Source organism: Aotus nancymaae, unplaced genomic scaffold (genome assembly GCF_030222135.1).
Source record: "Aotus nancymaae isolate 86718 unplaced genomic scaffold, 86718_ANA_hifiasm-v0.15.2.pri h1tg000062l, whole genome shotgun sequence".
NCBI classification, from domain to species: Eukaryota; Metazoa; Chordata; class Mammalia; order Primates; family Aotidae; genus Aotus; species Aotus nancymaae.
The window spans coordinates 21778020-21803780 of NW_026988476.1; the positions used below are offsets into that span (position 1 = coordinate 21778020).

Here is a 25761-nt window from a genome sequence, read left to right on the forward strand (position 1 = left end):
AAGATGACAGTTCCTAACATTCAGTTCTAAAGGCATGGTTCCCAAAATGTAAAAGCTGTGACGGAGGCAACTATTTCAAGAGAGCTTCAGCTGTAAATGAACACAAAACTGAATTTCTTTTGCCATGCAAACAAGAGGTACCCTTTCAACCAGTAACAGCTGGTTTCATATACTGATCTTTGGATGCAAAGAGCAGGGCAGTTTTAAAGTTGACTTCTGAGAGCAACAGATTTTGGACTGTGTCCTTTCTCAAGTCCTCCTCTGTCTCCTTGTCTCCTCATCCCATTTTCAAAGCCAGACACATACCCCCTCACTCCTTTAGCGAAGGGCTCAGTGAGGGCGTTTTTGCCCTCCGTGGCCAGGGGTCATTCCGTCAGCAAAGTCAGCGGGAACCTAGGAGGGCAGAAGCCCAGGAGGTTGTCGCCCTGCGGGGCTAGGGGCCAGGTGCTGGGTGTCTCTCCTTTCGCCTGCAGTCCCCAGCAGCAGGTCCTGGTGGGCGCAGGCTGACCGGAGAGGTGTGGCTCGCCCCCTCTCCAGACCCCGAGGTGGCAATGAAACCTCCATCTCCTGGCTTCAATCTTATTATAAAAAATCTTCCACTGGCCCTTTGCATCTTTCGCCCTCCATACCCCAAAGCCACTATCGAGAGGGGACAAAAATAATTTCTAAGGGGCCACGGCCACTAAAACCACAGCAGACAGAGGCTGTGTCTACCTGAGGAACTGGAGAGGCAGAGTTAGCAGGGGGAGGCTGGGCCTCCTCGGCGGCGCCCCCTCCATCCAGCGTGAGACCCACGAGGCGCAGCGTCCCGAGAGGCGGGCGGGCAGGTGGATTTACTTAGCCTCCTCTGCCGGGAAACGCCTCCTCTCGGAGTGGCTCCCCTCCGGCGTTCTGCATTAGCAAGACGATGATGCTCAGGGCAAACAGCCGCCACGGGCCACCTCATCTCTGCAGAGGAGGGAGCGCCCCCTTGGAGGCGGGCGGGCGGTGGAGAGGGCCATTCTGCGAGAAGGTGGGCCGCCGCCGGCATCTCCTCGCGTCTGCGTCTCCACAGCACGGGGAAAGGCCCTGATCGCCGTGGTCCACACCACCACGTCCAGCTGAGGCTCGCCTCGTTTTCCTGGCCCCCAGAGGGGTGGCTTACTCCGCTTTCTCCTGCCCCCAAGTGGCCGCACCCCTCCGCGCGACACTTGGTTGGGTCCAGGGCGGAGCTGGCGGGAGCTCCGAGTAGGGCCACAAGCTCGGCGCTCCGCTCCCGCGGCTCGGCTACCTCCGCCGCCACTCGGGGCGGGCCGGGGGCGGGTTCTCTGGGGCGGGGCTTCAGGGGGCGGGACTGGAGGCGTGGGCGGGGGGCGGGACGGACGTGGAGCGCTCCTCCGGCTGCAGGGGCCAGGGGGCTGAGTGCAGCGGGGCAGGCTCGGCGCCGGCAGGAAGAGATTGAGGGCCGACCCGAGAGCCCGACGCCTGGTGCTCAAGACTTTCTCCGAGGTATGAGCAGGAACCCGGCTTCTGGGGCTTCTCCGCTGGCCCCATCACCCAGCCGCCGCACCCCGGCCTCCCGCTGTGCCCCCTGCCGGCGGAGCGGCGGCGGGACGGGGTTTCGGGAGGGTTTCTGGAAGTTGCGAGTCCCGGCGAAGGCAGTGCCCGGCTCTCTGCCTCTTTCTTCGCCTTCTTCTGGCTCCCTTAACTTTGGGTATCGGGCACCGGCGGGAAGGTCGCTTCTCCGCGAGTCGGAGCTCGCCCACTCCGGGACGGGCGGACGAGGCCCCGGGGCAGCCGAGCCCGGCGGCGGGGGAGGCGTGGAACTCGGGGCCGCCTCAGTGGCGGGGGCGGGAGGCTGGTCCCGGCTGCGGACTGCGCGCCTGGGCTTCTGAATCGTGGAGCTCTGGGTCAGAGGGCTCCCTGGCAGGCCCCGGCGTCCAGTTGCGTGTCGCTGTGGCTGGGCGCCGGGACCGGCACCCGAACCCCGCGCTCCCGGGGAATGCGCCGTGCCGCCTGTTGTGCGCGCGCAGAGGCCAGACGGCCCAGCTGCGGGAAGGGACCCGAGCGCAGGGTCTGCCTGGCGTCCCAGAAAGTGCCCAGTCGGCGGAGCCGGAGATTGAGTCGGGGCAGATCGGCGCCAGACTGGGGCCTCGGTGGGATACGAGTCGGGGGCGCTGCCTTCAGAATTTGCGTGTCTGGAGGCGCTTGCGGCGCTCTGGCTGAGCCCCAGGCGAACGGGACCACCAGATTCGGCTCCGGGAGGACCAGGCGCTGTCAGGTATGGACAGCTGGGGTCCACCAGTGTAAGTGTAAACTCTACAGGAATTACACCACCACCTCGAGTCCTGGGACAGCATAACCTAATGGTGCGGACGTTTTCTTAAAGGCATGAATAGATGGGAAACTGTCAAAATAAGCATATTTTAAAGATTAAATGAAAGCTGGCAGATTTCGGGCAGTGCAGTTGTGTAGCTAGTGTCCAGAGAAATATTAGCTTGTTTCCCCCCTTACACCCTTTTCAATTTTATTTTTTTAGCAAAATCTGTTTTGCCAGTATTTCCCTCAGGAGCTGTGCATTGCTCACAGCAGGGAAGGAAAACTTCAGCTAGCGTTCTCAGGTTGCTTCTGACTCCCAGACTGTGCTCTCCAGCATTTCTAAATGTGGAGAAAAAGTATCTCTTGCTGGGTTTTCCGAGTATGATTCCCTTCCCTTCTTCTCTGGGACCGGGCAGTGTTTGTTTATCGGTTTTATAAGCATCTATTTAAATTTAGTTTTTGCACGAAATACTCCCTCTTGCCACAGGGTGTAGTTTGGGGTTTAGAAAATGCTGTTGGAGAAAGCTGCTAGTGGCTTCATTTTCCAAGAATGTAAGTCATTTCCTTTCTGTGATTTCAGGGAGTTGCTATTTCACAGCATCAAAACTTTGTGGGGAAAATTTTCCGTGATACATCTGTCATTAAAAAGGCTTGTGACTTTTGGGTTTCCTTCTTAGAGCAGTGCATGAATTTAGGTTTAGCAGTGTTAAAGGATGAGAACTTTTTTAGAATTTAGAGCATTATGAGACTATTGTAGAAATTTAACAACCAGGACCTACAAATGGCCCGCAGGATGGAGAGTGGGGGAGGGGAGAAGACCAGAAGAGAGGCAGGAAAACAGATGCCTTTGCTGATGTCCTTTGTAGTATAAAACTTAACAGCACCTAATCATTTTCTTGGGTGTGGCTTTGAGAAATAAACATTTGATGTTAAAAATGAAAATACTTCACAATATGAGACAGCTGGCATTTGAATACTTTTCCCAGTATGTTTGTAAATATATTGGATTCACATTTCATATTAAAATGGACCTTTAGTAGGATTATTAGATGAAAACGGTCCCCCAGGGGATATCTAATATCAAGTTATCTGCAGGACATCTTCTCCAGAAAGCAGACTGACTGTAATATGAACTAATTTTCCCCCCTTTGAGTTGCTTGCAAGAATCTCTGAGATCTGACACTGATGGGCTACAGTAACCAGCAGTTCTTGCAGTACTCAAGACATTTTAAGGGGTGGGAAATCTTTCTCTATTTCCAGTACCTCCTTTTTGGGGGCAACAAGGGTAAGCTGCTAGTTTTAAGTACATAATTTGAACTTACAGATTTAAGATGCCCCTGGCTCTACAGGAAAATGCCTGAAAACAACATGGGCCTGGGTGAAGTCGCAGCTTTTGAAAGCAAAATGCCAGTGTGCTGGGTAACAGTTTTTAGCTACAAATTCTTTAGAAAATTGTTAACTAGGTTAGCTGAATTGGGAGGGAGGGTCTTTTTTTTTTAGTTTTTGGATTTTGTTTCCATATTCAATTAAACTTATAAAGCTTTTGGCTTTCTGAATTTATGACGTAGTAGACTGCGTAGCCTTTTGTGGCAGATGCTTGAAATGAAAATTTCAAACAGAATTGTTTTTGACTGAGCTGTCAGATTCCGAGTTGAGTGTAAATGAATCCTGTCTCACAACTAACTTTTTTGATAAAGGAATTCTTTGTAGTTGTTGACTTGGATGCTGTACATTTTTATTTCTAAAGATGTGGGGTTTTTCTTAAACCTGCAAACAATTATTTTATTACATGAAAGCCAGTACCAAGAAAAGATTAATTCAGTCCAGATGTAGAAATGTATGTGAATTTTAGATTTGGATGATCTCAACAAGTTTTCCCTTTTGTTGATGGGATCTGCCTGGATCCCAGATGGCATTCACAAATTATCCCTTAGGTAGTTTTCTGAGTTGAGAACGGAATATCTTGGGCTTTCCCTAAAGTCGTTTTAATATTAAGTCTTCTAAAGGATAGAACATTTTTTTGCACTTGTGCAGAGTTGTCTTCTTTCTGTTCACTAATACAAACCTCATAAATGCCCTAGTTTGGTGGATGAAGCATATTTCATTTGTAAGTGGGAAAACAGGAGGTATTCAATTTGTTTATCGTTGTGGGTAAAGCATAGTAGCTTTGGCTTTTTTGCAATTTCAACTTTCTTCTTTTAAAGCAAAAAAAAAAAAAAAGTTTTAAGTGTGTTTACAATTCTCAGTAATATCCTACTGTAACACAGTTTGTGGTTTCAGGTATAGCAGTTGGTCCTTGTGTGATGAGCCTCTACCTCCTCCTCACCCCCAAAAAGAAACAACAAACACAGTTATTAAAAAGTGTATTTCTAAACGTGTACTCCAGTACTAGAGTTATAATGGCTGTTTGTTGCACACATTAAAATTATGTTTTTAGGAAGTGTTTGTATGATTATATCATTACACATTTTGGGAGTGTGCTTATGTTGTGATTGTGTATAAAGTAGTGGAGAGTTAGGAGAGCGGAATGGGAAAGATTTAGCAAAGGAGTTTTATGAGTAGTGAAATTTCAGTTATAATGTATGTTCCCTAAAACCCAAACAGGAAAAATGTTATTGTTGGCCTCTGTGGTTAAACTTAGTTTAAGAAAGCTTTCTGAACTGCACATTATCCTGAGGAAGAGGCTTTGGGGGCCTTTAAAAATAAATAGAAACAAGTTAAAGGGATAATTTGAGAGGAAGGAGGAAGTAGAATACTGGACACTGAATTGGAAGGAAAACTTAAACTAAGAAGGGTAAGTATTTAAAACAAGGCCAAAGCAGAGAGAACTTATTGTTTAGACGTGTAGGTTAAAGAATAAGGTCTTTTTAGCTGAAAAACAGGGATTAGAATGATTAGAATTAAGGTGCCCTATAAGGTCTGTATGCAACATGAAATAGGACTGCTAATTGATATGTATCCTGGAAACTGCCTGTCATAGTGTTGAATCACTAGTTTGGCGTTAAATAATGTGTAGGGACTGGATGCATATAACTGTATCCCATCACTCCAAAAGCCACTTCCCATTTCAAAGACTGGAAACATTTTTTGTCTAAGTGCTAATGATTCTACAAATATTTAAATAGTCCCCCAACATTTGAAGAAACTACTAGTGCCTGCCTGCCTCCCATGCTGTGGGACCAAAGGGGGCTCTACAGGAGTAATGGCTGAAGTTATTATGAAGTTTTAGGTAAAAACAAGCAATCTGTGCTGCTCATTATCTTATGTAATTGAGTAGTATAATTACTTCTGATGCAAGTTTGTGTACTATCACTTTTTATATGTATCAAATGGAATGGAGCAGTCATGCAGTATATATACCATGTTGATCAAAGATGAATTTCAGAACAGTGAGAAGGGGAAAGAAATCATTGATTTGTCAGCTGATTGTATTACTTCAAGAAGAGAAAAATGTGCCGAAACAATTCATAGATGAACCAAATACAGTCCCAAGGAGAAGGCAGTGTTTTCCCAGAGCTTCCGTGGAGTTGTCTGTAGCATAGCTTTTTTTTTTTGAGACGAGGTCTTACCCTGTCACCCAGGCTTGAGTGCAATGGCATAATCTTGGGCTCACTGCCACCTCTGCCTCCCGGGTTCAAACGATTCTCCTGCCTCAGCCTCCCGAGTAGCTGGGATTATAGGCACCTGACAACTCGCCCAGCTAATTTTTGTATTTTTAGTAGAGACGAAGTTTCACCATGTTTGCCAGACTGGTCTCAAGCTCCTGACCTTGTGATCCACCCGCCTGAGCCTCCCAAAGTGCTGGGATTACAGGCGTGAGCCACTATGTCCAGCAAGTATAGCATTTTCTTGAATGTCTTTCCCTACCTATATGGCCTTACCTAGCAGAGTTAAATCAATACAGCATGAAACTAGGTAAAGATCTGGTTGTTATCCAGGTGATTGCATTAATGTGCTGACAATTGGGATAATTCTGACCAAGTATCTGTTTAGACCCTCACATTCCAAATGGATCCTCTTGGGGTGTTTTCAGATGTTTTCCAACAACATTACCTTTGTACATGTTTTATAGAACTCTGAGTAATAATGTTTTACTGGTATATGAAGACAGAGGGAAAAACAATATTTTGCATTAATTTATAGCCACAGTGTCATGTGACGAAGGAAATCGTTTTTAAAAATCAAGCAATTTCTTGGTGCATATTTTAAGAAATGTAATTAAGTTTCTTACTTAGCTTTTCAAGTTTTTCTCTCGATTGGGTTAAATAAAATATAATTGATTTTTCTCCCCACAGGTAGTAGCAGTTGTGTGTACAGTTTCAGTAGATGGCTTTTTTTTTTTTTTTTTTGTCCCTGTAGCTTTATTTCTTTGAACTTGTTATTGTTACTGAATTATTATACATGACCAGACAAATGCACAGATCAGGAGTGTACAGCACAAAATGGTCACCTCTGGGCAACCAGCATCCAAATCAAGAAACAGAACATTACAAGCCTCTCTTTACAGTCATGATATTCGCCCCCAGGATAACCATTATTCCAACCTCTGTTGTCATGGATTAGTTTTAAACTGTTCTTGGACTGCATTTAAATACAATAAAATATAAGTTTTCTGGTCATCTTTAGCTCAGTATAATGTCATGTGATACATCCAAATTGATGTGGGTAGCAGTAGGTCTTTTTATTTCTGTGAACGAATATGCCCAGTTTCTTTATCCGTTTTGTTGGTGGATATTTGGGTAGTTTGAGGACAGTACATGGTAGGTGACCTTTTTTTGATGGTTCTAAAATTGTTGAGCACTTTGGGGTTGAAAGCAGAGTATGGTCTTAAGATTAAAAGAAAAAAAGTAACATCAGAAATAAGATGTGAGAGGAAAAAAGCAATCTTACGAAAACTTTAAAGGTTTAGCTCAGCCCACTGTATCTTAAAGATGCAGTTTGGAATATACCAACTAGGTATCACCACATTTCAATTGAGAGTTGGTAAGAGGAAGGAAGGTTTACATGACATCTAGCCAGCCCCATCATATTTAGAGATGGAGGCACTGCAGCCCCAAGAGGTTGAATGATTCATACAGTCTCACAGCTAATGACAGCACCAATAGTAGAAGCTGCTCTGACCGTCAGTCTTGTCTCCTCTAGGGTCACATTCTTGCTGAGGAGAGAGAAGACAAGATCAGGGCTACCACCTGTAGCTGTGTAGGTTTTGCCATGCAAGGTAGGGTTGAAAACCAGCTTCCTACTATGTAGTCTAAGCAGTGAGTCCATCGGGAGGTTCACTGCCTGGAGGATGGGTGCCCTTTTCTGACTGATGCAAAGGTGTCCTATGGTTCTGTTCAGATAAACTCAGACTTGCCCAGAGAAAATGGATCTGTAGCCCAGTGAGGCAGAATTTTTCTTCATTCAGACTGCTGTACCTCTGCCCTCTATACAGAGCTCTGTTGGGGCTTGCGTTTTCCCTTTTTTCTCTCTCCCTTACTTCTAGGGCTTTCTAATGAGACTTAGAAAGTCTCATTAGAGACTAATAGGTTCTAAGTGTCTAGTAGGAGGTCTCTTGAGGTCCCTCTTGATTCACTCTGTCTTTGATCCATAAATGATCTAGAATGGACCCTAATTTCAAAGGATTGCTTTGTCCATATTTTCAGAATAATTCGTTCTTAAGAAAATGTTTCAAAAAGTCATTTTTTGGACTCCTTCTGCCTTTATGCTTCCCCCCGTTTTCCCTGTTTTTGTGTCTTCCTCCCACCCCCTATCCAGTTATCTATTCTGAAAGATCCCTGGAAACATCCAGTCTTTATCTAGTGAGAGCAGCAGTGAAATTCTGATGCTAAAATCTGTGGCAGTCTCCAGGAAGCACGTATTGTAAAACATAAGATTATTATTTCACTGAGAGATCTAATAGATAAAACAAAGTGCTTGCAAAGGAAAACTATTCATATATACATTTTCTTTTATGTTTCCCTAAAGAATAAAGGACAGTTTTATTATTTAAGAAAAGACTCAGAGTTTCAGCTAAGGCTCATTAAAAAGGTAAAGAGAAGGTAAAATTAGAGAATTTTATAAATGTGTGGTATTTATGTATCTTACTTGAATAAGATACTGCATATCACAGCAAAAATTTAGCATATGTAATGTTTAAAAATAAAAAATATGCTGACCATAGGGCCACAGCTCTGACAAGTTGCTCAGTGAAATTACTACAGAACAGAGTAATGCATTTTGAAGACAGCATAGAAGAGAGATAGTAAAGTATAATAATAGGAATGAGATCTTTGAGATCATTCCCCTGGGGCCCAAATCCAGGTTCCAGTATTCTCCCATGTGTAACCTTGGGGAGGTTACTTAACTCTCTACACCTCTTTTTCTTCATCAGTAAAACGGGAGATAATTATAATAACTATCCCACAGGATTGTTCTTACTATTAAGTGAAATGGGACATGTAAAACAACTGGCATGGTTTTTAATGTATAATGAACGGTCTTAAGTGATGTTAGCTATTGCTGCTTAAGACAAAAAGAAGTGATGTATAAAAGGACTTAGTTTTATTGGAGGTTCCCAAGCCTTCATTTATAAGCATTTCATGAGAGTTTATTGTACTTCGTTTTTTGTACTTCGTTTTTTTGATGGCATTAAGCAGGCAACAAAACCTAGTGTTTCTCAGTTACAGATACTGGGCAGTCTGTGTTGCTGCAGTAGGAGCAGCTGGCCTGTCCCACTGATTACTAATTGATCGAATTATTTTTCCTAATTCTCTTGTAATTTCCAGCCATCTTAGTCCTTCAGCTTCTGCCTCCTAGATAATTGTTTCTTTCCATATGCCAAAAAAGCCAGCCTGCAGATTTTTAAAATTCTCTTTATGGTGACTAATGTACAAAGTTATTTTAAACTTAAAGAGTACCACTGAGTGGCCCATGTCTTTTGCTCATGTTCCCTGTATGGTTTCATGTGAGTACTTTTGAAGAAAGCCATGATTATTGATAAGAAGCAGTTCTTTATTCCCACCCCCTAACCATTGGCACAGTTTATATAATGTGGGTCAGAACCATTTGTGATTTTCTGCTATGAGGGCCAGAGTTTAAGATTTTAAGCCATTCATTCAAAGAAACTTAAGGAAAACATACTTAAGCACCTTAGAAAGATACATTTTCATCTAGCCTAATGATAAGCTTAGCTAAAAAAGGTATAGGATCCTCTAGAAGAATCATGCTGTATCATTCTGATCTGTTCATTAAAGGGCAGGGGACCTATTCGGATAACCCCGTTTCCTGTTATGATTGTGTGTGTAAAATCTTGAGCTTAGTAAATTTAACACTTTTAAAACGTTCACTAAGTCCATCAAAAGACAGATGTTATGTCTTTATGAAGTATTCAGGACTATGCTGAATACTTTGTGCAGTTTCTGCCAATGTGTTTCATGTCTGGTTGGGGAAACAAAATACGTATGTGTGAAAAGATATTAGATGTTTCCAGTTGAGTGTGAAATTGAGCTTTGGTTTTAGTGTCCAAAATCAAGGACGGCCAGACATAGGCTCTTCCCAGCCTTCCTGGGGCCACTGGATTTATATTGGACAGCGAAGTCAGGTTGAGATTTTTCTATCCTTTAAGCCCATAGAAAAAAGGTTTTTTTAAGGAGCAACAAAAATGTTCAAGATCTGGTAAAAAATCTCAATTAAAAGAAAACTATGAAATTAAAATAATTAAATATTTAAATTCATTCATTCAACATAATCTATGCTCAGTATATGCCAGGCACTGGTCCAGGCCTAAGAGATGTCAGGGAATAAAATAAAGAAAAAAACTTTGCCTTCGTGGACCTTACATTCTATTAGGAGGTAATCAGCATAACAAAATAAGTATTATAGTATTTTGAAAGGTAATAAGTCTAATAGTAAAAAGAAAAAGTAGAGCAGGCTAAGGGACAGTAGGAATGCTGGGGGAGGGAGGCAGGGACGTCACGATTCGGAGGAGTATAGTCCAGGTAGGCCTCACTGAGGAGAGGGCTTGAAGGAGGAAGAGAGCACACAGAGCTAGCTGGGGGAAAAGTGTTCCAGTAGAGGGACTAGTAAAGGCATTAGGCAGAAGTGTGCCTGGTGTGTTCCAGGAACAGGGAGAAGGCCACAGTGGCGGAGCACTGAGAGCAAGGAGAGAAGGAGTAGTAGTAAGGTCAGAGATGTTTGGAGAACACATGTTTAGCTTGCCTGGACTTGACTGGACATATTCAGGACTTGACTATGAGTGAAATGAGGAGCCATCAGAGGGTTTTGTGCAGAGGAGTGAGAAGATTTGATCGCATTTTAATAGAATCACTGGTGGCTATAGGAATCTGGAATTTAGGGAAGAGGTCTAGGTTGTAGATAGAAATTTGTAAGTTGCCAACAGAATTTGGATGAATCACTTGGGGAATATGTGTAGTCAGAGAAAGAGGCTTATGGATCAAGCCTTGGGGCATATCAGTATTTACAGTTTGTAGAGAATAGAAAAAAATCACACACATAATGCAAGAAAGTGTTTTAAGGCAAAGTAATTATGCATATTTTTCCAATGTAGTGAGCCCAATTAAGTATCTCCATTCCTTGAGTAACAGTGTTATCACTAGAAGATATTAACTTTATTGACCCACACCGTGGAAGAATGAACTATGAGTTGTTTTTCTTTCTTTTTCTTTTTTCTTTATTTTTTTATTTTTTATTTATTTTTTGTTATTTGAGATGAAGTCTTGCTCTGTTGCCCAGGCTGGTGTGCAGTGGCGCCATCTCGACTTACCACTACTTCCAACTTCCGAGTTCAAGCGATTTTCCTGCCTCAGCCTCCCAAGTAGCTGGGGCTACAAGTGCCATCATGCCTGGCTAATTTTTCTATTTTTAGTAGAGACAGGGTTCAACTATGTTGGCCAGGCTGGTCTCAAACTCCTGACCTGGTGATCTGCCCGACTCTCCCTCCCAAAGTGCTAGGATTACAGGTGTGAACCACCAAGCCCAGCTATGAGTTGTTTTTCTAATCGTGATGATGGTCTTGGGCTAAACCTGGGATGCTTCGTCTTTTAGAGATTGAGTTGACAAGGAGAAATCAGTAAAAGAAGATTAAGAAGGAACAAGCAGAATATAGGAAGAAAATTAGAAAAATGTCCCTCTAGTCAAATAAAAAAAAAAGAACTCCAGGAAAAGAGTGGATCAGTTAGGTCACATGTTGCTGAGATGTCAAGTAGGGTGAAAACTGAGAGTTGCTTATTGGGTTTAGCAACCTGGGGGATCATTGGTGATGATGACAACAGCAGTGTTATTGGAGGAGTGGGGATGAAAACCTTATTGGAGTGGGATCAAACAGAATAAAAAATTTATGAAAGATAACTATTACTTGTAATTCAGTTTTTTATATTACAAATATTTAATATTGGATGTGAGTACATTTTAATATGCCTGATAGGATATGCCATGGGACTTCGGAAATTGGAATGTTGGAGGCCATGTGTATCTTCAGCAGGTTTTGACAAGGAGAGGGAGCCTTTGAGCTTTTCCACAGTTGTTTTTGTTAGGGCTCTAGTATACAGATTGTAGTTTGCATATTTTAGAATAGAGAAACAGTTCTATGCAGTTTTTTAGTTCTTTATTAAATGTGTTTGGATAAGAACTGCATCTTGAAAATATTCATACTTTGTTTAAAGACTTTTTGTTTCTAGTAAAGATGTGTTCTTTAATTCAATCTATTGATCCTTGTCTTAGATTGTTTTCTGTTACTATAATGGAGTACCACACATAGGGTATTCTGTCCATAAAGAATGGAAGTTTACTATTGACATTCTTTACAGAACTAGAAAAAACTAAAAATTCATATGGGATCAAAAAAGAGCTTGAATAGCCAAGGCAATCCTAAGTAAAAAGAACAAAGCTGGAGGCATCATGCTACACAACTCAAGCTGTTGGAGCTACAGTAACCAAAACAACATTGTACTTGTGCAAAAACAGACACATAGACGGGTGGAACAGAATGGAGAACCCAGAAATAAGGCCACACACCTGCAACTGTCTGATCTGTGACAAACCTGACAAAACAAGCAGTGGGGAAAGGATTTCCTATTCATTGAATGGTGCTGGGATAACTGGCTAGCCATATACAGATGATTGAAACTGGACCCCCTCCCATACCATATACAAAAATTAATTCAAAGTGGATTAAAAGCTTAAATGTAAAGACCCAAACTATAAAAATCCTAAAAAACAACCTAGGAAATACCATTCTGGACATAAAAATGGGCAAACATTTAATGGTGAAGACACCAAAAGCAATTGCAACAAAAGAAAAAGTTGACAAATGGGATCTAATTAAGTAAACAGCAAAGGAAACTGTCAACAGAATGAAGAGACAACCTACAGAATGGAAGAAAATATTTGCAAACTATGGATCTGATGAAGGTCTAATACCCAGCATCTATACGGAACTTAAAACAAATTTACAAGAAAAAAAAACATTAAAATGTGAGCAAATGACATGAACCGACACTTTTCAAAAGAAGAGATACATGTAGCAAACAATTATATGGAAAAAAAGCTTGTCATCCATCATTGGAGAAAGCAAATAAAAACTACAATGAGATACCATCTCACACCAGTCAGAATGGCTATTAAAAAGTTAAAACATGCTGACAAGGTTGTGGAGGAAAAGGAATGCTTATACACTGTTTGTGGGAGTGTAAATTAGTTCAACCATTGTGGAAGACAATGTGGTGATTCCTCAAAGACCTAGAAACAGAAATACAATTCGACTTAGCAATCTCATTACTGGGTATATACCCAAAGGGATATGAATCATTCTATTATAAAGACATATGTATGCATATGTTCATTGCAGCACTATTCACAATAGCAAAGACATAGAATCAAGCTAAATGGCTATCAGTAGTAGACTGGATAAAGAAAATGTGGTACGTATATACCAAGAAATACTATCCAGCCATAAAAAAGAACAAGATCATGTCCTTTGTAGTAACATGGATGAAGCTGGAGGCCATTATCCTCAGCAAACTAATGTGGGAACAGAAACCCAAATACTGCATGTTCTCACTTATAAGTGGGAGCTTAATGGTGAGAACACATGGACACATAGAGGGGAACAGCATACACTGAGGCTTACCAGAGGATGGAGGTCAGGAGGAGGGAAAGGATCAGGAAAAATAACTAATGAGTACTAGGCTTAATACCTGGGTGACAAAATAATCTGTACAGCAAACCCCCATGACACAAGTGTACCTATATAACAAACCTGCACTCATACCCTTGAACTTAAAATAAAACTTAAATTTAAAAAAAGGAAGTTGATTCAGCTTATGGTTCTGGGGTTCATGAAGTCCAAGAGCATGGCACTAGCATCTGGCCCAGGTCATCCCATGGTGGAATGCAGAAGCGAGGGCAAGACAGAGAGAGCACAAGGGGCCGGCCTGGTTTTTATAACAACCTGCTCTTGTGATAACTACATTAATCCATTTGTGAGGACTTGGCCCTCTTGACTCAGTCACCTTTTATTAGGCCCCACCTCCCAATGCTATTGCATTGGGGATTAAGTTTCCAACACATGAACTTTTGGGGGACACATTCAAACCATAGCAATCCTTTGTCATGAAAGGTGAGAGATGTGCTTTGAGTTGCCTTCTTTTTCAGCAATCATGGTAGGTTTGAGCTGACTAGGCCACACAGCATAGTTCCCCACTGGTGTGGAAGCCATCATTCACAGAGTAGAAGGCTCAGTTTAGTGAATCCCAAGAGCCAGAGCAAATTGAGTAATAGAAAAATTGCCTCTTTAAAATTTTAAATACTTTGTTGATTACTTTCATCATGAAGTCTTATTTCAAAGCATGTGATTAAGCAATCTTCATAGTTCTGTATTTTATAATTATACACCAAGAATTTTCTCTTCTGGGAACTACCTTTGAATTTTGCTGTCTGTAATACTATCATCAAAATGAATCAACAAGTCTCTGATACTAATTATCTTTTCTTTCTCTAAGCTTATTAAAATGCTAGCACATAGGCCTTTAATGCATAAGTATTGTTTTTGGATAGTTAAAAGCTTAGAGTGATTGGTAGAATGAAAACTTTGTTACATGTATTTTAGTGTTTGGTAATACCAAGGTATAGTATTAGTCTTTAGAAAGTTGCTAATTTAGAAAATGCTGGAAAGGGCAAAAACTTTCCTTTGCAGTAGATTAGGGCACAAGCTTTTTGAGAAGTGGAGCTCTGGTGATTATATGCGTGTTTCTAGTGGGTTGTGGTATATGCATATAATGTCAGCATTCTCTTAGGTACTGCTTTGCCAGCACTGTTTTATTAGTATCATTTTGAATGTTTTTTCAGCTGCAACTTGTAAGTTACTCTACAGTTAGTAAAGTTATAACTTTCTACAGTTAGTTAGAATGTAATTGGCTTGTAACGGAAATATACAAGTCCAATGTGAAATAATTTGGCAGTGCTGAGGATTTTACATTGTAGATACTAAAGTATGCAGAGGTATAAAACTGAGCAAGTTTTGAAATAAATGTTAAGTCACTTGTCAGTGACTACAGAATAAAGACCAAATCTCTTAGTGTGGAATTCATCATGCCAGCTAACCTAGAGTTGCAAGCCTGTGGCCCACCAACAAGTTTGGCTGCAGACATGTTTTGGCTTTTAACACAGTGTTAAAAATATTTTTTGCCAACATTTAAAAATTGAGAAATTTTACATTTAAAAAAATGAGTGTTATACCTTCTCTTAAAAAATTTGAAGGCCTGGCAAGGTCTGTTGTGTAGCAAAATAACAGCTTCCTCCTTTATACGGGGTGTGTGCTCTGCAGTCTCCCACAGTCCCTGGCAGAGATCCTGTTGCCTCCAAGATTGGAACCAAGCTGCTATAGGCATTTTTCATCCTCCAGGCTTTACTTCTTTGGTCCTGCCCCTGAAGGCATGTAAGTTTGCTAACCTTGGGTTTAGATACTTATTTTTTTTCTTAGAATTCTTTAAATCTAGCCAAATTGTTCTCCCCATTGTCCTGTCTAATGCATACACACTTAGTCTACCTCACGTTTCCACTTCTGGCTTATCCTTCCACCGCATCCAGGCTGCATATTGCCTGTATCACATCATTAGAACAGAGCACATTTCTAGCTCCCCAGCTGTACTAGTTTCTTGAAGGCAAAGATCATTTCATTTAACACCTAGCAAATTTATTTTAGATTTTCTAGGTTAACTATTTGATGTGGTTTGGCTGTGTCCCTACCCAAATCTCATCTTGAATTGTAACTCCCACAATTCCCATGTGTCATGGGAGAAACTTAGTGGAAGGTAATTGAATCATGGCAGCATGTCTTTCCCATTCTGTTCTCATGATAATGAGTAAGTCTCAATAGATCTGGTGGTTTTAAAAACAGGAGTTTCCCTACACAAGCTTTCTTCTCTTGTCAGCTGCCATGTGAGATGTGCCTTTCACGTTCTGCCATGATTGAGGCCTCCCTAGCCATGTGGAACTGTAGGTCCAATAAACCTCTTCCTTTTTTAAATTGTACAGTCTCAGGTATGTCTTTATCAGCAACGTAAATACGAGCTATTACACTATTGTTAGATTTAGCTTCCAGTGGGTGGTCATCTATGATTATAGTGACACTTGTAGAAGAAATAGAAAATAATCAAAATCTTACGTGAAATCTACCTCCTCTAATAGTGGTTTCTTCATTTACTATGTCATTTCCTTTGTAGCTTTGTCGTAACATAATCTATTTGAGTATTAATTCACTAAACAACTCATTTATTGCCATTTCCCTAGTTCTGTTATATAGATGGATGATGATTCCAGATGAATGGGTCATTACTTTATGCCATTTTATTATTTTAGTTATGCTTCTTCCTACTGACGAATACTCTTTTAAATGTCTTATCTTTTTTATTAATTTGGTAAATAGTATGTCTACTATAGTACCTGCCCTTTTGAAGCTTTTACTTTTTAGCAGGAAAGGTGGATTTAAATAATGGAGTACTACATAATGATTTAATTTCAAAAAGTGTTACTAAGAAGTAAAGGTGCTGTGAGACTTTAGGGCAGTCTGGACTGGGAGGTGGGGACTAAAGTGGGGATTGTAAAAAGACCAAATTCTGAATTTCTTAGCTTTCTCATATATATTCCATGGCAGTTTGTAAAGTAATAGGAATGTAAAAATTTAACCTTGCAAACAAATAAAAAGGTAATTTTGTAACAAAATAATAGTTAAAAAGTTTTTTCCCTCAGAACTTAACTTGGCCATCATTGCACTGGTGATAAACACAATTATAGTTTATAGCTCTAGAATTTATTATTTGGTACCTGAGTTGAACTCTGTTTAAATAAGTAAACAAAAGACAAATGGGAAATTGGGCTAGAAATTTCAGATGTTAGCCTGGCACGGTGGCTCACACCTGTAATCCCAACACTTTGGGAGCCTGAGGCAAGTGCATTGCTGGAGCTCAGGAGTTTGAGACCAGCCTGGGCAACATGATGAAACTCTGTCTCTACAAAAAATATGAAAGTTAGCTGGGTATGGTGATGTGTGCCTGTGGTCCCAGCACTCTGGAGGTTGAGGTGGGAGGATTGCTTGAGCCCAGAAGGTCAAGGCTGCAGTGAGTTGTGATCATGCCATTGCACTCTAACCTGGGTGACAGAGCCAAGATCCTGTCTTAAAAAAAAAAAGAAAAGAAAAGAAAAAAATTCAGATATGACTAGCTTACAAAACAACTTTTATTTTATAAAACTATGATTATTTCAAAAGTGTTTGTAATGAGGAATTTTCTCATGGCTTTCAGAAATAGGATATAAAAAAATAAACTTAGTAATCTCCCAAGAGTTACTAGTGGATAGCACCTTTATTTTATATTTGCAAGCCCATAACTGGAAAATATTAATACTTTATCAGTTGGAAGAGTGAAGTAATAGAGTATCATGAAAAAAACTCAGCAGCAAAATTATTGACATGTGTGACCCAAAATATAGAGTGGAATTTTGTGTGGTTGCGTATGTTTTATCACAACAATCAGAAATGTTTTATGTATTTTCTTCCAAAGAAAATAGAATTCTATACTTAAGTCATCTAAATATAGTGGTAAAGTTAATTTTTTGCATAGTTTAGTGACACATTGAAACAAAGGTCAGCTGCAGTGATACCATTTCTGAAATCTCTTTTGAGGAACTCATGTTACTTATAATTATAGAAGGAGATTCAGAAAAATTGACATATTTAAAGATTTTAGTTCCAAGAAACCCAAGATTTTCAAATGTAATATTAAGGATATTTAAGGAAATTAAAATCAGGAACAGTTTTTAATAAATGTTGTCTCATCTAGAATTTAATATTCTAATTAAATCTTTAAAATCTTTTAAAACTCAAATACTCATTTTCTGAGCCCTCATTCATTTTGAATCCGTGAAAGAGGATGTTGAGCTAATGAATTGTAATTTACTAAATTATTTGCTTCTACAGGTGTCTAGAGAAATGTAAGGAGAAATTTTCATAAATACAAGTTGTAGAGTAAAACCTCACAGGGTAAGCTAATTGAAGTTATCTAACTTATAAAACAACATTTCCTTTAATTACTGCCTTATATATTCTTGAACTAGGCTCGTGTTGCTGACGAGTAAATTTTCAGGAATTTTTTAATGAGTATATTATAGATACAGGGTCTAAATTAATTCATACTATCAGTCATTTGTTCAAAGCAGCTGTTACCCTGAAAAATCCTCTATAATAGAACTAGTTAGAAAAGGGAAATGAAAGTAAAGGTGCTTTGAATTCATTGTACATACATTTAAGGGTAAGATATTAAGGACAGTTGCTTGATTTACTCTTTAGAACTTTATAATTATTATTATTACTATTAGTATTATTTTTTGAGAGTCTTACTCCTTTACCCGGGCTGGAGTGCAGTAACGCAATTTCGGCTCATTGCAACCTCCGCCTCCTGGGGTCAAGTGATAATCCTGCCTCAGCCCCTGAGTAGCTGGGATTATAGGCATGAACTACCATGCCTGGCTAATTTTTGTATATTTAGTAGAGACAGGGTTGTGTCATGATGGCCAGGCTAGTCTTCATATATATATATATATATATATATATATATATATATATATATATATATATTTTTTTTTTTTTAATTGCATTTTAGGTTCTGGGGTACATGTAAAAAACATGCAGGATTGTTGCATAGGTACATACATGGCAATGTGGTTTGCTGCCTCCATCCCTATCAGGCCAGGCTAGTCTTGAATCCCTGGCCTCAAGTGATTGACCCACCTTGGCCTCCCAAAGTGGTGGGATTACAGGTGTGAGCACCCAGCCCAGAACTTTGTAATCTTTAAATTAGAATGCAGAAGACCATGAAGCTCGAATGAAGTAATGCTGGTGTTTTTGTTGTTGTTGTTGTTTTGAAACTGAGTCTCCCTCTGTCACCCAGGCTAGAGTGCAGTGCCACAATCTCAGCTCTCTGCAACCTCCGCCTCCCGGGCTCAAGTGATTCTCCTGCCTCAGCTTCCTGAGTAGTTGGGACTACAGGAGTGTACCACCATGCCCCGCTAATTTTTGTATTTTTAGCAGTAATGGGGTTTCACCATGTTGGCCAGGCTGGTCTTGAACTCCTGACCTCAAGTGATCCACCCACTTCAGTCTCCCAAATTGCTGGGATTGCAGAAGGGAGCAGCCATGCCTGGCCAGAATCAGCTTTTTAAATGATGAATTATACACAGTAATAATAAAATTAACAAATTTTAAGTGGATAATTTGATGAGTTTTGACAAATGCATACATATACATCATGTAATCAGGACTGCAGTCAAGATACAGAACATTTTTGTCAAGTCAAAAGATTTTCTACAGTTCCTTTTTAGTCAGTCTCCTCCCTTGCCACTCTAGATGCTTTTGTGTCTGGCATGTTTCACTAACCATGATGTATTCATCTATTTTGTTGCACATATCAGTAGTTCCTTTTTATTGTTGGGTGGTATTCAGTTGTCACAATTTGTGTATTCATTTACCTATTAGTGGATATTTATATTGTACTAGTTTGGAGCTATTATGAATGAAGTAACTCTATGCATTCATGTATTATATAAGTCTTGGGGGACATATCTTTTCATTTCTGAGTTGTATGGTAAATGAATGTTTATTAAAAAACTGTCAAATTTATTTTCAAAGTGGCTGTATCATTTAACATTCCCACCAGCTGTGTGTGAGAGTTCTAGTTGCTCCAGATTCTCACTAAGATTTGGTATTGTCAGTGTTTTTAACTTTAACCATTCTAGTAGGTGTGTAGTGACATCTGACTTCGATTTTTATTTGCATTTTCCTAATGACTAATAATGTTGAGTATCATTTCAAGTGCTTATTTGCCATTTGTATATCTTTGGTGAAGTGGCTGTTTAAATTTTTTGGCCATATTTTTTAAGAGTTGCCTTGTTCTTGAGTTGTGATGTTTATATAGTTTTGGATTTAAGCCTTTAATTAGCTATGGGTTTTTATTTTTCTAGATGCGTTTTAAAAATGTATTTTCTGTTCTGATGATTTCTTTGTCGTTTTTTAGGTGACTTTCAAAGGGAAGAATTAAAAAGCAAAATGTTTTTAATGCCCTAAGAAACCCAGGGCAACAAAGGTCTTCCTCTATAAGTTTTCTATAACTTTTAGAGTTTTAGCTTTTCAATTTGGACCTGTAATTCATTTCAAAGTAATTTCTGTATAAGGGCTGAAGTAGATTAGAATCAGATTGTGGATTTTTACCAAAAAAAAAAAAGAGTCCCTGGGATTTTTAAAAACTTTATTTTGAAATAATTTAATTTTTATTTTTTTAGAGACAGTTCTCACTCTGTTGCCAAGCCTAGAGTGCAGTGGCATGATCATGGCTCACTGCAGCCTTGACCTCCTGGGTTCAAGCAGTCCTCTGCCTCAACCTCCCAAGTAGCTAGGACCACAGGTGTGCACCACCACACATAGCTTATTTTTTATTTTTTTGTGGAGACAGGGTCTCACTATGTTGCCTAGGCTGGCCTCAAGTGCTCCTTCCACCTTGGTCCCCCAGAGTGCTGAAAATGTAGGCATGAGCCACTGCACCTGGCCTGAAATAATTTTAGACTCACAAGAAGAGAGAGTTTCCCATTGATAATCATAACTGTAGTCTGTTTTCAAAACCAGGAAATTGACATTGGTACAATACAATTAACTAACCTTGGATTTCTTCAGTTTTTATGTGTACTCATTTTCAGTGCAGATTGAACTTTGGTTGTAGGTGTATTGAATATATAGATTAGTTGTGGGAGAATTGATACCTTAGCAATTTTGAGTCTTCCTATTCATGTACCTTTTTATATCTTTAGTTGGGTTTTTTCCCACTTTCTATAAGAAATACTGTTTTTGATTGTATTGGTCTTACCTATACTTTGTTAAATTTATCATTAAATATTTCATATTTTTGATACTGCTATAAATGCTGTTTTAAATTTCAGTTTCCAATCATTGGGTAGTATTTAGAAGTAAAACTGACTGGTTTTCTTTGGTATATTCACCTTCTGTTTTGGACCTTCATAAACTTACTTCATAATAGATTTTTCAGACATGTCTTAGGATTTTCTACATTGATAATCATGTCTACAAATCTGGGCAGTTTTACTTCTTCCTTTCTGGTCTGGATGCCTTTTCTTGTCTTAGTGCACTGGAGAGGAGCGCAATAGCATGTTGAATATGAATATTGAAAGCAGACATCTTTGCTTGTTTCCAATCTTAGCTGAGAAAAGCATTCCATCTTTTACCATTCATGTAATATTAGCTATAGATGTTTTATACATATGCCTTACCAGGTGGAGGTGGTTCCCTTCTGTTACTCGTTTGCTGATAGTTTGTATGTTTTATCATGAACATATGTTAAATTTTATCAGCAGTTTTTCTGCATCTATTGAAACAATCATATAATTTCATTTTTTCATCTGTTATGGTGAGTAACATTGATTTCTTTTTTTGTTTTTTTGAGATGGAGTCTTGCTCTGTCACCAGGCTGGAGCACAGTGGCGCAATCTTGGCTCACTGCAACCTCCATCTCCTTGGTTCAAGTGATTCTTCCACCTCAGCCTCCCAAGCAACTGGGACTACAGGCGCATGTCACCATGCCCAGCTAATTTTTGTATTTTTAGTAGAGACTGGGTTTCACCATATTGGCCAGGATGGTCTCAACCGCTTCACCTTGTGATCCACCTGCCCCGGCCTCTCTAAGTGCTGGGATTATAGGTATGAGCCACCACTCTGGCCTGATTTTTGAATATCAAACCAATCTTGCATTTCTGGGATAAACCCAGCATGGCCATCAAACGTTATGGATATATTGCTGAATTCAGTATACTAAATTTTGTTAGGAATCTCTTGTCTATGTTCATGATTTTGTGTCCCGGTTATTGAAACTTGTACTAAAGGTAAAAAGCCAATAGATAATTTACAACTTTGCAAATCTTATATCTGAGAAAAAGAATCCAGCTTTTCCTAGAAAACCCACTATGAGGAGCAACACCATGTTTTCTTTTTTATTTTTTTTATTGCATTTTAGGTTTTGGGGTACATGTGAAGGACATGCAAGATTGTTGCATAGGTACACACATGGCAGTGTGATTTGCTGCCTTCCTCCCCATCACCTATATCTGGCATTTCTCCCCATGCTGTCTCTCCTCAACTCCCCACCCCCTGCTGTCCCTCCCCTATTTCCCCCTGACAGACCCCAGTGTGTGATGCTCCCCTCCCTGTGTCCATGTGTTCTCATTGTTCAACACCCGCCTATGAGTGAGAACATGTGGTGTTTGATTTTTCTGTTCTTGTGTCAGTTTGCTGAGAATGATGGTTTCCAGGTTCATCCATGTCCCTACAAAGGACACGAACTCATCGTTTTTGATGGCTGCATAATATTCCATGGTATATATGTGCCACATTTTCCCTGTCCAGTCTATCTTCGATGGGCATTTAGGTTGGTTCCAGGTCTTTGCTATTGTAAACTGTGCTGCAATGAACATTCGTGTGCATGTGTCCTTATAGTAGAACGATTTATAATCCTTTGGATATATACCCAGTAATGGGATTGCTGGGTCAAATGGAATTTCTATTTCTAGGTCCTTGAGGAATCGCCACACTGTCTTCCACAATGGTTGAACTAATTTACACTCCCACCAACAGTGTAAAAGTGTTCCTATTTCTCCACATCCTCTCCAGCATCTGTTGTCTCCAGATTTTTTAATGATAGCCATTCTAACTGGCGTCAGATGGTATCTCAGCGTAGTTTTGATTTGCATTTCTCTAATGACCAGTGATGATGAGCATTTTTCCATATGTTTGTTGGCCTCATGTATGTCTTCTTTTGTAAAGCGTCTGTTCATATCTTTCACCCACTTTTGAATGGGCTTGTTTGTTTTTTTCTTGTAAATCTGTTTTAGTTCTTTGTAAATTCTGAATATCAGCCCTTTGTCAGATGGGTAGACTACAAAAATTTTTTCCCATTCTGTTGGTTGCCGATTCACTCTAATAACTGTTTCTTTTGCTGTGCAGAAGCTGTGGAGTTTGATTAGGTCCCATTTGTCTATTTTGGCTTTTGTTGCCAATGCTTTTGGTGTTTTGGTCATGAAGTCCTTGCCTACGCCTATGTCCTGAATGGTTTTGCTTAGATTTTCTTCTAGGGTTTTTATGGTGTTAGGTCTTATGTTTAAGTCTTTAATCCATCTGGAGTTAATTTTAGTGTAAGGTGTCAGGAAAGGGTCCAGTTTCTGCTTTCTGCACATGGCTAGCCAGTTTTCCCAACACCATTTATTAAACAGAGACTCCTTTCCCCATTGCTTGTTTTTTGTCAGGTTTGTCAAAGATTACATGGTTGTAGATGTGTTGTGTTGCCTCCGATGCCTCTGTTCTGTTCCATTGGTCTATATCTCTGTTTTGGTACCAGTACCATGCTGTTTTGATTACTGTAGCCTTGTAGTAGAGTTTGAAGTCCAGTAGTGTGATGCCTCCCGCTTTGTTCTTTTTGCTTAGAATTGATTTGGCTATGCGGGCTCTCTTTTGGTTCCATATGAAGTTTAAGGTGGTTTTTTCCAGTTCTGTGAAGAAGGTCATTGGTAGCTTGATGGGGATAGCATTGAATCTATAAATTACTTTGGGCAGTATGACCATTTTCACGATTTTGATTCTTCCTAACCATGAACATGGAATGTTTCTCCATCTGTTTGTGTCCTCTCTTATTTCGTTGAGCAGTGGTTTGTAGTTCTCCTTGAAGAGGTCCTTTACATTCCTTGTTAGTTGTATTCCTAGGTATTTTATTCTCTTTTTAGCAATTGTGAATGGCAGTTCATTCTTGACTTGGCTTTCTTTAAGTCTGTTATTGGTGTATAGGAATGCTTGTGATTTTTGCACATTGATTTTGTATCCTGAGACTTTTCTGAAGTTGCTTATCAGTTTCAGGAGATTTTGGGCTGAGACAATGGGGTCTGCTAGATATACAGTCATGTCGTCTGCAAATAGAGACAATTTGACTTCCTCCTTTCCTATTTGAATACGCTTTATTTCTTTTTTTTGCCTAATTGCTCTGCCTGGAACTTCCAATACTATATTGAATAGGAGTGGTGAGAAAGGGAAAAGATCAACAAAATAGACAGACCACTAGCCAGATTAATAAAAAAGAAAAGAGAGAAGAATCAAATAGATGCAATAAAAAATGATAAAGAGGATATCACCACAGATTCCACAGAAATACAGACCATCATCAGAGATTATTATAGACAACTCTATGCACATAAACTAGTAAACCTGGAAGAAATGGATAAATTCCTGGACACTTGCATCCTCCCAAGTCTAAACCAGGAAGAAGTCGAAACCCTGAATAGACCCATAACAAAGTCTGAAGTTGAGGCAGCAGTTGAGAGCCTACCACCCAAAAAAAGCCCAGGTCCAGATGGGTTCACAGCCGAATTCTACCAGACATACAAAGAGGAGCTGGTACCATTCCCTCTGAAACTATTCCAAACACTCCAAAAAGAGGGAATCCTTCCCAAATCATTTTATGAGACCAACATCATCTTGATACCAGAACCCGGCAGAGACTCAACAAGAAAAGAAAACTTCAGGCCAATATCCATGATGAACATAGATGCAAAAATCTTCAATAAAATACTGGCAAACCGATTGCAACAGCACATCAAAAACCTCATCCACCATGATCAAGTAGGATTCATCCTGGGGATGCAAGGCTGGTTCAACATACACAAGGCTATAAACGTAATTCACCATGTAAACAGAACCAAAGACAAAAACCACATGATTATCTCAATTGATGCAGAGAAGGCCTTTGACAAAATTCAACAGCCCTTTATGCTAAAAATCTTCAATAAACTAGGTATTGATGGAACATATCTCAAAATAATGAAAGCTATTTACAACAAACCAACAGTCAATATCATACTAAATGGGCAAAAACTGGAAGCATTCCCTTTGAAATCTGGCACTAGACAACACCATGTTTTCATTCTCTTTTTTTTTGTTTGAGATGGAGTCTCACTCTGTCACCCAGGCTGGAATGCAGTGGCACAATCTCAGCTCACTGCAACCTCTGCCTCCTGGGTTCAAGCAATTTTCCTGCCTCAGCCTCCCAAGTAGCTTGGACTATAGGCGTGCACCACCACGCCCAGCTAATTTTTGTAGTTTTCGTAGAGACGAGGTTTCACCTAGCCAGTATGGTCTCGATATCTTGACCTTGTGATCTGCCCACCTTAGCCTCCCAAAGTGTTGGGATTACAGGCATGAGCCACCACGCCCAGCCAACACCATGTTTTCTTAATTCATTCTTCCAAACATGAAAATCATGAAGGAAGATAAGCTCTCCTCTCATTGAGTGCTTTTTAAATATTTGAATGATTTTGCCTGTGGATCAGAGATAAGATGATTCCAAGGGAATTCACTGTAGGCAATAGATAGTCTTTTCTAGGATAGGATTGAGGGAGTAAGAGGCAACAATGAACCATTGGTGTTGAGCCGTGGTCCTGGTATGCCTCCTGACTTGAAATAGTCTGCTCCTTGGGTTTCTCCAGGATAAATGTTTATGGGTCAATCTCAGGACTTCTGCCTTTCCAGTTTGATTAGAGCCATATGAAAAAGCATTGCTGAGCAGACGTAGGGTGGTTTCTGGTTTTTGTTTGTTTGATTGGTTTGGGTTCTTTTTTTTTTAACTCTAACCTTTAAGGTTGAAGTATGGTTCCATCTTTCATGGAAGATTAACCCTGTTTGTGTAGAGTAAGATGTAATTCTGGTTTTCTTCCTCCACACCCTTTAAAAAGCAGACTTTAAGTCTCTCTCAAAACATCAGAGGATGATTACTGTAAGAAGGAATGTTCTCTTTTAGTGATGTGGAGGGGGATGCACACCGAACAACCAGATGATCCAGTGAACAGGTAGGTCAAATGGAGGTGACTGGA

At 40.1% G+C, this 25761-nt stretch overlaps 1 protein-coding gene across 5 annotated transcripts in view; it reads left to right on the forward strand.

Moving 5' to 3' along the window:
• Positions 1-938: 938 nt before the first annotated feature.
• Positions 939-25761, forward strand: part of FRMD6 (FERM domain containing 6) — an 82316-nt gene continuing 57493 nt past the window's right edge. For 2 of the 5 annotated variants that reach the window (XM_012451058.2, XM_012451062.2), the window contains exon 1: positions 1403-1488. The gene's annotated coding sequence lies outside the window, so the exon portion shown is untranslated. Of the gene's footprint in view, positions 1013-1402; positions 1489-3561; positions 3584-6960; positions 7517-25761 lie in introns of those variants that run through there. The other 3 variants (XM_012451059.2, XM_012451061.2, XM_012451060.3) reach the window with 3 other exon arrangements.